This window comes from Colobus angolensis, unplaced genomic scaffold, assembly GCF_000951035.1.
Source record: "Colobus angolensis palliatus isolate OR3802 unplaced genomic scaffold, Cang.pa_1.0 Scaffold326, whole genome shotgun sequence".
In the NCBI taxonomy this organism is placed as follows: domain Eukaryota; kingdom Metazoa; phylum Chordata; class Mammalia; order Primates; family Cercopithecidae; genus Colobus; species Colobus angolensis.
This window is the reverse complement of record NW_012116555.1, coordinates 1,783,190-1,795,943: the sequence shown is the minus strand read 5'-3', so window position 1 is coordinate 1,795,943 and position 12,754 is coordinate 1,783,190. Positions and strand designations below refer to the sequence as shown.

At 33.7% G+C, this 12,754-nt stretch overlaps 1 pseudogene; it reads right to left on the bottom strand.

The window, feature by feature from the left end:
• Positions 1-1,696: 1,696 nt before the first annotated feature.
• On the bottom strand, positions 1,697-12,199 carry LOC105518681 (annotated as a pseudogene).
• Positions 12,200-12,754: the final 555 nt, after the last annotated feature.

Genomic DNA, 12,754 nt, shown 5'->3' with positions numbered 1-12,754 from the left:
GACAAAATAAACATATTCAAATGTTTTCTTATTTAAATTTATGTCATATAGTCTCAATCGAATATAGGTAGGAATTAAGTTAACATTTTTTTCTTAAGGGGAATTTCATCATACAGAAAATGAGAGTCTCCTAGAGTAATCAAATTCAATTTTAGAGTCTAGGATATAGAAATAAGGTGTTGGTTCACTACAAAGAGTGCAGCTAATGCAGAAAAGGTGTCTCCCACTCCACCCCTGAGAAAAAATGTAAATACCATTTGAGCATTAGTAACACACCAAAGACTTGAGGATGATGATTTATAAAAAGTTATGACACAAGGGACATCTCCATTGCCCTCCCTGGGTATTATGCAAAAAAGAGTATTATTATTCATTCCTCAAGGAACCATGTTATCTACATAAATAAACAAGCATCAGAAGTGGCCGTCACGCGGGAACCACTGGGTTTCAGGGGTAATGGTTTGTCTTGTTCTGTCCTAAGAATGCGGCCGGAAGGATGAAGGGAAATGACATCATATGGTCACTGTTTTGAGAATCTAGCCTAATCAGGACACTTAATTTCCTGGCGGGTTATCCCAGGAGACCATGAGAAAACTGATTCAATGACAAATATAAGCAACCCTGGAGATCCTCAGAACTATATTTGGAATAAAACTCTGGGAAAAGACTGAATACCATCCTAATTTAATAGGTAGAGTTTTATAGATATTTATTTAATAAAAATTATAATTAATCGTAGCAGTTTAAGTCTAATTATATGGTACTTACTATGTGTCAGTCATTCTTTGGAATCCATTACATTTAATCAGCCTTTGGATCCACTCTCTTTAACAGCTGGAATAATTGGAGTCCTGAAATACTAACTAATTTGCTCTAGTGCACACTTTTTAAACTGTTAAATAGTTTCTTTTACCTAAAGCTCAATAAAATGTATAAATTGTCTCATATATGTGGACATAAATAGATGAGACACACTGTAAAATAGTTGAACGAGAAGCCACTAGTTGTAAAAATTTAAAACAAAATATTACAGTATATTCAAAAATGTATATCATCCTAAATTTTGCTATAGGATGTAATATCTTGAAATACCTCAATATAAGGTCCATATTATTAAATAACAACCATATGCAACAGTAAGAAAAATACTATTCATTATCTTTCTGTCAAAAAACATCAAGAAATATTATTAGTGAGTCTCAGATTGACGTATTTTATCATTTCTATTTTTCCTGGGGTTCGGGTACTTCGTGAATTAATACTATAGCTACTCATCTAATATTCAAGTCAATTGAAAAGTAACAAGTTGGATTTCTAAAAAGTCTCATGGAAGATAAAATTATTTGAAATCCAATAATGCACATCATTCAAGTCATCAAAATGATACTGCAGACTGTGTTGATTTAAAGGTTTTCATTTGTACAGCCGTCATTCTGAAAAGATATTTATGATTTAAGTTTTAATTTAAATGGATGCATACCACTTGTTTATTCACTATAAGTATTTTCACAGCAAAACATTTGACAGCAAACTGGATTTTAGTAACAAAATTTTAACTACTGTGACTTGGCTTTAGAAATCTAAAGAACTGCAGTGAGAGCACAAAGATTATAGTGAACAAATGAGGTGGATGGGTGCTCTCCTGAGCTACAGAAGAAATGATTTGGTGTTTAACACAAAACAAAAGTCAAATGTATTAGGGTTGTCCACCATTTCCAATGTTGATCTTCTTGCTGATTTTGTCATTCCGTGACATCCGCAACAGTCGTACCCTCACGCCCTTTTTCACTTTGTCCAGGCCCACATGCTTGCCATCCAACCATTCAGCCTTGGCATTGCAGATTAAAATTTGGAAACCATTTTTATTGGGTCCAGCATTTGCCATGGACAAGATGCCAGGACCTGTATGTTTCTGGATCAAATTTTCATAACCAAGTTTCTCCTCACAGATGGATTTGCCACCAATGCCATTATGGCATGAAATTACCACCCTGGCACATAAACCTTGGAATAATTTTGTGAAAGCAGAAACTCTTATAACCAAATCCTTTCTCTACGGTGCCCAAAGCACAAAAGTTTTCTGCTGTCTTTGGAACTTTGCCTGCAAACAGCTTGAAGAAGACGTGACCCAAGGGCTCACCCTCTGCAGCTATGCCGAACAGAGTAGGGTTGACCACGGCTGATGGCAGGCACCTCCAAGCAGCAGCAGTGTCTTAGAAAAAGCACTGTTTATTCCACATGTGTAAAATTCAGTGAGTGACTTTCAGAAAGATCAAAAGAAAGTAAATGTAACATCCATGCTGTTGTTTAAACTTTATTTTTATACGCATGCATGTTTCAAGGAAACAAAACTTTCAAGATATAGAATACAACATATAAAATAATTCAGAATTATCTTAATGTGTACACAAATAACAATAATAAGTACATATATAGGATACATTGTATAATTTGTTTTGAGGTTTCAAAAAGCAGTAATTTGGTTTTAAAATTCTGATACCAATGTCTAATATAACATTCAACTAGAACATATTTCAAAAGTTGAACTTTTGAAAATAATAACAAATTAACACATAATTCTAAGACATTCTGCCTTTTTCACAATAGTCAAAATAGTGCCTCTCAATTCTTTTGCAGAGAGCAAGAAGGTTGCTGCAGTTTTTCACTTCAGAAAGTTTATCATTCATCAATTGTGTGATAAGAATGGTGTACAAATGGCCAAATACCAATGTATCAAATTCACAAAGCTGCTTATTTAAAAATATGGTTGTGTTCCCAGACTTTGAGAGAGAGCTTGACAGCACTGGTCTATATCTTCTAAGACCTGCTCCAGAGTTTTCTTACCCCATCTGATGGCTTTCATCTTACATTTGACTTTTCACTGTTTCTGATAGGCCAAAATATGATGAAGAGGCGAAGGGTAAGGTGATCCATACCTAGCATAAGTGATCTCCCCGATTTAGGTTCATCCAACCACTGAAGATACAACTAGTAACAAAAGAATAGTCACTAAAACTTGGGAAAATGGAAATTTACTGTGGAAATAAGGCTGACATATATGAGATATTTGAATTTCAACCGAACTTATTTACTTGAGCTTGGTGGAAGATTATTTAATTTACAAGACATGATTTTTTTGTATCTTCCCAAGTAAAAATGTAGTCATTTTTACCAATGGAGCTTGAAAAACAAATCTTTTTTTGATAAATAATCATCTTGCTTTCAGCATCTAAAACTTATTACCAGAAACATACCTTCTGCCAGACAAATGGCATTATTTCTTATCCAAATGCCTAAAGATATGATAGGCATTTTGATTGCTATTATTTTTTATTGTGTTTATTTCTGGAATTTTCTACTTTGAAGTTACCATCCTTGTCATTAGCTAGAAGCTACAATATAAATTTTGCATTCAAGTCTCTGTGCTTTTTCCTTTGCATGCAAATATTATACTGTTTTCAAATGATAATATAATCAGTTCACACTTTTATTGGAAGAACTAAAATATTAACACTTCATTCTCTTTGAAGATGATGACCTAAAGTTTTATATTGTAAGCATTTCAATTAAATTATTGGTTCAAAAGGTACTATTTTAAGTTTGGATGTAACATACTTGACAATGCTTTTGTCAGATTAATGAAGCTTAGCTTTGTTTTTTTAATTTTATTTTGTTACATGGACTCATACCTTTGGTTCAATTCGTTGATAATTGTTTTAAGAATAGAAGCATTTCTAAATTTTGGATTTATATTTAAGATGAATATAAACATGCTTAGATTGTTCTAATACATTCAATATCTTTAAGTTAAAATTAGCTATAAGTTTCTCTATTCCTCCTAAAATTTCACAGAATGTGAGTATTATACAGAATACCTTCACAAAAAGTTAAAAATATCGTATATAAAATAAAATCCTATGTTCCCTGTGTATTTATAAAAGTAAGTCATCAATTCTTAAGAAGATGTAAAGTGACTTTTGTAGAGCAGCTGCAATCAATTATTATTATAGAAAAGAACATTCACTCAACCAGGTGTAAGAGAATTAAATAAAATCCTTACAAACACTGCCTCTTCATTAACAAACCAGCTGAAAGATTAACAAATTTGCTGCCTGTCTGGAGATATTTACACTCTTCCAATGTGATGGTTCAGGAATTATGAGAGGATTTTTAAAAACAAAGTATATTGAAAACTTCCATAAAGCGTTCCTCTAAAGACTGAAACTTGTATTTGACCAGGATTCGATATTCTCCATTGCCCTTCATGACTGGATAAAGGGAGAGCACCAGGCATTGAATCAGACACTTTCTTATATGATATGCTCTAGGATAGTCAAGAAAGGAATACCACTCTCGTTTATATTCCCCTTTATATTTTCTATGAATTTACCTCTCATCCTTAAGAAGAATTTATTAAATAATGTCGGACTTTGTTTCAGTAAAGGCAGGCTATGGTTTAAACTAAACCTCTTGCTGAAAATATTTAGAAAATCTAGACAAAAACACCATCTTGGAAGCATAAAACACGTAAGATTGTGAAGAAGACTTAGGCCAGGATCCATGGGAAGATGAAGGGCCAGAGAGGCAAGTTCAGGGCATCTAAGTATTTTCAACAACAACAATGAACACTTTTTTAACAGCCCTGCCCTGTTAGGAAGCAGAAATCAGAGTTCAGAGATGGTAATCTGGTGAGATCCTTGGCGATTTAAGATAAGTATGATCAATGAGTAGTTGAAACTCAAAAGAGCTGAGGCTCAGCTTTAAATCTATGCAATCCCTGAAATTTGATTAAGTTGCTACTGAATTGCTAGTCTCTCAAAGTACCTGCCAGAAGCAAGCGCACTTTTTTAAGAGAGGATAATTTCATATGAGACCTTACTATTTCTGTAATTTTGCTAATATGTATAACATACAATGTAAAATAAATAAACAAATAAATACACTTAAAGAGGAAGACAATTATACAAACCAAAAGAATCAATGTAATCTATAGATATAAATATAAATTTAAGGATCAGTTTTTCATATATGCCAAATAACATAGGAGACAGAAGACACCCTGTTAAATTTGAATTTCAGAAAAACATTGAATATCCCAAGCAATATGTGGAACATATTTCTACTAAAAAATTATTCATTGTTAATCTAGAATTTTATTCAGCCCTTATCTGACATTCAAATTCAACTGGACATTCTGTATTTTATCTGGAAACACGACCTGTGAGGGACCCAAATATGAGACTTCCTAGATCCAGATTTTAAAATAACTACACTAACAATGTTCTAGAAGTTAAAAGACAAAGAAGAAAGAAAGGACTTCACAAGGTCACCAGCTACAGGTTTTAGCTGCAGTTGCCAGAAGAATAAGCAATGATTAGACAGACATCATTGCCAACGCCTATGAACAGCTCAATGACAGCTCCTTCAATTTTAAAGTAGATTGAATAAAGAAAGTGAAATGAAACGATTTAAAACTGAAGAAAAGATTTGAACAAACGGAAATTTCTCTACTCCTCAGCAGGGTGGGAAATAGTGAGAAAGAGCAGATGAACCATAGAGGTAATTTTGTCTCCAAGCTGCATTTTTTGAAAATTTATGGCTAATTATACCCTTATTTCTCACAACTTTTTCTCTCTTTTTGTGATTTACCTCTGTGAAGACATTTGTTTTGTTGTTTCATCTACATTTTCAGAATGGTAGGAAGCTGATCTGTGAGCTGATTTGTGAAATATCATGGTTGTACCTAAATAATTTGTGTAATTAAATGAGTATACTCTTTTTATATTCTTTTTCTTTTTATCATAATGAATATCTAATATTAAAACCTACATTGAGGTCAGCTTGACATTTTTCAATAATTTCTTTCAAATGGATAAATAACATTCTTTTTTGGCTAGGATTCCTGGCATTTCCTATGAAAAAGGTAGAGGATCTGCTTAGAAAGTTTTCATCTTAGAATTACTTGAATATTTTCCCCCTTTTCTAATTTAATCTTCCATAGAAGTCAGAAGGGAGAATTAGGTAAATCTAAATTAAGTAAAATTATATTATTCTAAGCACTGCCACTAACATTTTACAGATAGTGTATGACATTATCTATAAACCTTTTCAAGAAGCTACAAACAGAACTAAAAATACCTAAGAAGAGGGTTATTTGTCCCAGATATTTTCCTTTTAAATAGTTCCAGCTTTGCTCAACTGGGGTGCTTTTGGATTTTCTGGAGGATCAACACTTTGTTGTGTGTCACTAATGACAGAATTATTAGCCTTTTTCGCTTTGGTGCATTTAATTTGAGCATCTTCTATTGACAATAATAGAAACCCTAAATATTTGAAGGGATAATCAGAAAATCAATAAATTTCCAAAGAAATAAAATTACAAAGCACTATGCAAATGAAATCTATAAATATATAACATATACATATATAAGAAAAAGGATATTTTCTTGTAGAATTCTTCAGTAATCTTTATTCAATTTAACATTTTAAGCACTTAATCTTTATTAATCTAGCAATTCACATGTCATCCCCACTACTCAGGGGAAATAATAAGAAAAATATACAGTTTTCAATTTATTAATAATTGATAATAATGCTGTTACATTTACTTATGTATAAGCATATTTAATAAATACATCTTTACAATTTACAAGGCTCATGTGCTCTAAGGGTCCTTTAGGAAGTATAGAAGTATGTGACAATTGCCACCTCATAGATGAGGATGCTTAAGCCAGAAGAATTCAGCTTACCAGCTCAAGATCATGCTGAAATTTGGAAGTGGATGCAAGATTAAAATGGAAGATTTTTACAGTAAGTGTGGTGCTCTTTTTGGTACAAAATTTCTCTGATTCTTCTGAAAAGTTTATATTTCATTGGTTTGTGGTTTCCTGGTGGTATATGATAGGGTCATTTGATATAGTTTACATTGTTCTTATTTTAAAAAAGAAAAAAGAAAAAGAAAGACAAGGAACAGAAAATGGAAACAAGCTCTTTTTTTGACTGCTTACAATATTCCAGCACGGTTTTAAGTGCTTTATATATATTAACTCATTTAATCATCCCAAAATGCTATAAAGAGAACCCAAATGGAGACTTTCCAGAGTCTTAACTTGGTTGAAACCACTAGTCTTCAACTGAGACCTCACTCCTGTGGGCTCTTTTAGTGCACCCCCAGCTGCCACAGAACCACCTGTGACAAACGCCTGTGGATCAGGGACAGTGTGTGGCTCCATTTCTGACCAAAGCACATTGTTTTCAAGGCTTCAAACATATCCTGGAAAGTTCACATGGCCACTATTATCCCAAAGAATGCTGGGGAGAAAATCGACCGCATTGGTCAATATGCCTGTTTCTCTTGATCAATGCCTGAAGAACAAGTCCCTAGAATAAGCTGCCATTATCACAGAGCTATGGGCTTTCTTGTTGTTAATTCAGCGATCAGCACTTCTATTGCCTACAAAAATCTATACACTGTGGCCTCCATAATACCCACATCATTATAAAAGAATTCCCCCATCCTTTCCCACATATCTTCATATCTTCAGCATGATTTCTCAGTATTCCTGAAACCTCGAGTTTCATGAGAACACAATTTCCTGTGCACCCACTTACATGAAGACGGTTTATATTCTCAAAAAAACACTTGACCCAGGGTCAGTATTCTTCTACACCTCCAAAATTAAGCATCCAAAGCATCTTAAGAATACTAAGAGTTAACCTTTGTTTATTATATATATATATATTATATATATATATATATATATTTTTTTTTTTTTTTTTTTTTTTTTTGAGACGGAGTCTCGGTCTGTCGCCCAGGCTTGAGTGCAGTGGCGCATCTCAGCTCACTGCAAGCTCCGCCTGCCGGGTTCACGCCATTCTCCTGCCTCAGCCTCCTCAGTAGCTGGGACTGCAGGCTTCCGTCACTATGCCTTTTAGTAGAGACGGGATTTCACCATGTTAGCCGGGATGATCTCGATCTCCTGACCTCGTGATCTGCCCGCCTCGGCCTCCCAAAGTATTGGGATTACAGGCGTGAGACATCACGCCTGGCCCAAGAATGCTAATAGTTAACTTTTAACAAGCATGTACCACAGGCCCAATCTGCTTTAAGCATTTCAAGTGTAATTATAAAGTAAATCTTCAAAATATGTATGAGACAGGATTATTAATATAACCGTTGGACAGATTCCTCATGTCTTAAGTCACATTAAATAGGAGGTGATCATTTCAACTTTGATTATTAACCTTTATGCTATAGTATTTCACTTATTTGCTTTTTTAATTTAAAAAATTCACAATTTTTAATAATAGTTTACTATTCTTTCTTTATTAAGTAAATATTTTATTTTTTCTTCCTTTCATTATTTTCTACCATGCATCACTTGCATTTTTAATGAGAAAGAATCTTCTTTCATTCCTTGCCATTTATTACTGCAAAGTAACATTCAAGCCAAATTTGCGTAATAGCAATGCTGCTATATCTTTTGTTTTGTGTTGTTATTTAGTTTATTTTTGTTGAGGTACAGTAGAGCAGTCTGATGAAACCCTATTTCATAAACCTTATTAAATAATGGCCTAAAAGAAAGAAAAGATTTCTGGAAGTCTAATTGTAACAAATCTTCATTTTCTGACTACAGGAGGGGTGGTATGACTGCTCACCAGGTATGTGTATCAACCGGCTTGAAAATAAAATCTACGTGTCACGTCGTGGCTCCATACGGCTGCAATAATTGCTGCACTGCAGCTATTGAACCTGCCTTAAATGTCAGAGATAATTTTTAATACACATGTTTAAGTTTTGTCATTTTCTTTAATACAAGCTAAATAATGTGTGGGAATGTATAAATACTGTATACATAAACAATGACTCTGTAGCTAGCCTTCAGAAACATGTTGGAATGTCAACATGCTATGACATTATGTATGAAGTAATTATGGGAAATATGCACATAAACTTACAGCAAACATTTAGTGAGAAAAAACACTTGTAACTTTTCTATCAGAATTTCAATAAAAAAAATTAAGCACTTGACAGCAAATCCATATGCATGTATCATCTAAGATATATCTTAGAGATAACTAGGCTTTCTGAAGTTATCACACCAAGTAGGTGAAATCCAAGATTCAGACATTCTTCCATGACTCATTGCAAAATCCAGCTTTGGATTTCAAATTAGAATCAGATAGTTTGAAGTCATCACAGCCACCTATATGACTACCTAATTTTGTACCACATAATTCAATATCCTTTAACTAACTTTTTGGCATCATCTGCCCAGCTCACTTCACTCTAGCTTCATTGACTAGTTCTGACTCTTTCTTGAACACATCAGCCATTCTCTAACTCAAAGATTTTCTTTATTGTTCCTTCTTTCTAGTATGATCTTCTGCCAGATAGCCTGATAAACCTTATGCCTTAACTCCTTTGAGTCTGCTCACTTGTCATTTTCTTAATAAGCAGAAACTTCCTTAATAAGCAGAAATTTCCTAGTGTAAAATAGCAAACATTTCTTCTCAGCACTTTCAATCCCTTTCCTTGCTGTACTTTTCCCCATAGCACTTATCATTATCAGATATTCTATCGATTTCACTGTGCAACTGTACAATATAATATGCCAGGAAGGAGAGAGAGAGGAAAGAAGGTGGAGAAGAGAAAAGCAGAGGAAGACAATAAAAATGAGAGAACAAATCTTAGAGATAACTAGGCTTTCTGAATTTATCACACCAAGTAGGTGAAATCCAAGATTCAGACATTCTTCCAGACCCGTCCCAAATCCAGATAAATATGACGAATCCAAGATTCATACATAAGCATTTATACTATTTTGATACACATGTTTATAGATTTTTGCCTAATTGCCTTATCATAACTCATCTCCAAACATATTTATTTGTTTGCCTTCATGTTATTCTATGGAGTAACTGCAAATTTGAGATAAGTATATTAACTGAGAACACTTAGTTACTGTATTTAAGTAGAGGAAGATTATTTCTTAAAGAATACTGGGGTTTAGTTAAGACTCATTATCTGTCAGAGTTGGGTCAAATGCAAAAATAGCCTTTTACCTTAATATGATTGACCTAACAAAAGCCCTTGCATTTATTCATTAGGGTTATTCTTAAATGGTTCTGTCTGAAAAGTGCTTTTCAACAATAGATTAATCCCCAAAGCATTTTAAATCTTTGGGTAAGCTTCTGCAGGTTAGAAATTAAAACATTCCATTATATATCTACCAAATAGAGTTCAGTGCTTCAGGCTGTGAACTTGTCTAAAACTCTTGCAAAAAGTATCTGTTTGGTAAATGTCTTTTATAGTAAAGTATGAAGGAGTCAGTTTAAATGTTAAGAAAAAAGAAAGAAAGGCGTATGGAGAATAGTAAAATCATAAATTTAAGGTCATGACAGATGTCATGGTTCTTAACAAAATAACTAACTTGAATTTTGAAGGATCAAGAAAACTTATAATTCAATTTGGGAGTATGTTACTTTGTGCATTTCTTGTTTAGAACTAAAACATTTCTGTACAATTTAATCTTTTCATACCATTACACTGCAGTGTTAGGGTTTTTATTTTGCAATGTTTAATTCCTTTTCTTGGATGGACAAATTATCCTTGTTTTCCCTACAGCCAAATCTAATGATTTCCACTAACTGTGATAATGAGGCCAAAGCTGATTAACTTTAGGCCTTTCTTCTACTAAAATTAACAAGCAAGCTATACTGCAATAAATGTAACTCTCTCTATATATATGTATACACACACACACACACACACATTATATATATAACATATCTCATATATATCACTATATATAGTATGTATATGTGTGTCTGTGTCTGTGTGTTTGTGTGCCTAAGAATATTCTTATCTTCCCTTCTAGCAAAAGGAAAAAAAAAAAAACAGTGAATCTGTCAACATGGCCATTCCCAGTTGGCCGGAGGATCAGGTCACTTGCATATCCTCTCTCAGCATGAGAGAATATATGCATACTTGGCTGCATTCTAGTTTTGAAGGACACCTGCACTGCTGGTTCTGGTCTTAGTGGGATACAGAGGCACTGTCTTGAGCAGCTTTATTTTAACCCATTTAAACAAAGAGTTAAACTGGAATTTAAAACTTTTTCGAACTAAGATGTTATAAGTCAGTATGAAAACTTAAATAGATTTCATTTTACCAAAATATTAATACATAAAACACATCCTTTTTTACTTAGCCTTTTATCGTTAGTCATTTGCCTTGTTTTCTAGATGGAGGAATTGTGTTTAATGGTACCAACTGTTTTGTGGTGTTCTTCTTGAAGAAGAGGCCATTCTTCTCCAGATGATTATTTTGGACTTTGCAAAAGAACAAGGAAGCACTTACAAAGAAGTTTATACTCAGAATTTGCTTTTTACATCTCTATTGGAAAGCATATATTGCTTATTAAATAAATATACAGCTCTAGACTTCCAAACTTTTGGACTATCATTATATGCCTTGCAGTTTTTTCTTGGTACTGTGAGGGCAACAAGGAAGTAAAAAAAAAAAAAATGACCTTCTCTAAAGCAGTTTCCAATTTAAATCTCGAACAAAAGACACTTAACGATTATGCAGTTACTATGTTAGGTATTCATAAATCCTTATATATGCTTTTTTAAGAATATCTAATACAGTTAAGAGAACTCTTTACATAACTATCTCTTAGGTTTATGAGTCCTTGCTAGGTAGGAGCTATATCTCATCTATGTCTTTAATCCCTAATCAGTGACACAAAATCAAACTCACAATAGGTGTTTAGTAACAACTTTTTTGTATGATCAAAAAGTTTGAATTCCATAAGCAGAGGTTTCATTTATTTCATACTAGATGCATATATTTTATATAATATTTATATACTCTTCTTCTATCTAAACACTTGAGTGCTTTTAGTTAAAAGGCCAACCAAAGAACTAAAGAGTCATTCTTCAGTCTTCTCCTTCTTTAACTCATATATCCAACTCATTTTCAAGTCTCATAGATCCGGCAAAATGCATATCAAATCTTTAAATTGTGTTCTTCTCCACTGTTATTTTTTTTTTCTTTTCTACCATGAAAAAATGTGGAATAATGCTTTGATAACTTTAAGGCCATACATAATATTAACACACTAATTACCACCACTGCTTCTACCTCCAGTACCGCCATTGCCATAATCATCATCAGTATCACCATCACAACCATTGCTACTACCATCACCAAACCCACCACCACCATCAGCACCTGTACCACAACTACCATCTCACCATCACCAGCACCATTATCATCAGCATGCCACCACTACCACTGCCATTGCCAATGCCTCAGTAGAAGAGGAGTGGAGCAGCGAGATGCTTGAGACAGAATTTTCTCCCCCAAATCCCCCATTATCACCATTGCTGCTAACACTATCAAAGCTAAAACTTGAGGTTGTTTCTATACTTGAAGCTTCAATACTCTTTACTATTATTATTATTATTATTATACTTTAAGTTCTAGGATACATGTGCAGAACGTGCATGTTTGATACATAGGTATACATGTGCCATGTTGGTTTCCTGCACCCAGCAACTCATCATTTACATTAGGTATTTCTCTTAATGCGATCCCTCCCCCAGCCCTCCACCTCTTGACAGGCCCTGGTTTGTAATGTTCCCCACACTGTATCCAAGTGTTCTCATTGTTCATTTCCCACCTATGAGTGAGAACATGTGGTGTTTCGTTTTCTGTCCTCGTGATAGTTTGCTGAGAATGATGGTT